Consider the following 1884-nt stretch of genomic DNA (forward strand, 5'->3'; position numbering starts at 1 on the left):
TTTTGTGACTGGGATATTTCACTCAGCATAATGTTCTCCAGAGTCAACCATTTTGAATAATATTGCATGAGTTCCTTGTTTTTTAATGCAGCATTAACTATCTCCAACTTTTTGAGAAAGCACCAGACTGTCTTGAACAGTGGCTGTACTATTTAATATTCCCATCAGTAGTGAATAAGAATTCTATGGCCTAGTGGTAAGGAGCTGCAACTACAATCCCAGAGGCTCACGGTTCAAATCCACCAGATGCTCTGCCGGGGAAGGAGGGACAATCTCCTCCTGTACCAGTCAGATCTGATTTGACGGTACACCCACACAAAAATAATAAAATAAAAATAAAAAAATTAAAAAAAAAGAATTCTAATCTTTCCACAACCTTGCCAGCATTTGTTGTTTTCTGGCCTGTTGAACACTGCTATTGTTACTGGGATGAGATGATATCTTAAGATTTTTGACCGTTGCATTTTTAGAATTGCCTTTATTTTCTTAGTGATGACTTGATGCTTATTTTATGTTGGATATTCATATGCATCTGAATTCATGTCATCCTTCCCCAGGAAATAGTATGCAAACCTGGTTTCTCTGGCATTCAACTGGATTTCTGTTCTTTAAAGATATTATCTTCTTCCACTTATTTCAGAATTTTTCAGGAAATTCTTCAGTTTCAGAAATGGCCCTGCTGACCCACAGATGGACAAAACACTACAGATTATAGTCTATAGAATTCCAGTAGTGACCAAAAACATGTGAACAGGGAAATTTCAACTTTACCTGAAACTATCACCAAATTCTGTAAAGAATGAGGGTAAAACAGAAGAAGTTTATCTATACTAAGGGCATCCCTCAGTTTACCTTATGAACACCTTTGTTGTAGTTAGGTGTCATTGACTCAGGTTTGATTTACAGTGACTCCACATACAGCAGAATGAGCCATTGCCTGGTCCTGTGCAATTCTACAATGTTTGCCATGCTTATGCCCATTGTTAGTCACCGTGTCAGTCCATCTCATTGAGAGTTGTCCCTTGTCCTCTGTCCTCACTTTTCCAAGCATGATGTTCCTCTCCAGGGACTTTCCCCTCCCGATAACATGCACAAAGTATATGGGGCAAAGAGTCCAGTACCATGTAACTAGTAGCATCAACATTTTACATATTTTATGAACAATTTGAATACAGGTTCTTAAAATTTGCAATAAACTCAATTCACTCCTGTTGAATTGGAAACAATTCATAGCTGACCTTCCAGGAGATTTCTGGAGGCTATAAATTACAAGGGAGGAGATTGTTCAAATTTCTTCCTTGGAGCTACTGGTGGATTTAAAACACCAGAGAGGCACTGCCTTTGGTTTAGCAGTGCAACTTCCTACAGACTATTCCACCAAAGCTCTCCAAAATTCACAATGGTGGTGTTGCTGTTGTTGTCTACTGTCAAATAGAATCTGATTCCTAGATGGCTTTCTGGCAGGTTTGAGAGTCAGTAAATCACATGGAAGATTTTCCATCTTTCTTCCATAGAACACGTGGTGGGTTTGAACTATATGCCTTACGGTTCGTAGTGCAACTACTTATCACAAAGACACCAGAGCTCCATAAAATAATATAATAAAAGTATCTTTAAATATATGAGGAGGCAGAGAGCATTAATAGATATTTTTAAACAACCTAGGAAGCTCTGCTGGCCTAGTGGCAAGAAACTGTGCTGCAATCCTGAAGGCATGCAGTTCAAATACACCAGCTGCTCTGTGGGAGAAGGCTGGGCAATATCCTTTCATGTGATTAAACTGCCTATGAAAACCTGCCAGAAGGTCAGCTATGGGTTGGTTCTGACTCAGCAGTACACAACACACATACACACAAACACACACACACACACACACACACACAC

This window comes from Elephantulus edwardii, unplaced genomic scaffold (assembly GCF_000299155.1).
Source record: "Elephantulus edwardii isolate Elephantulus edwardi_28Jun2011 unplaced genomic scaffold, EleEdw1.0 scaffold00209, whole genome shotgun sequence".
Lineage (NCBI taxonomy): Eukaryota > Metazoa > Chordata > Mammalia > Macroscelidea > Macroscelididae > Elephantulus > Elephantulus edwardii.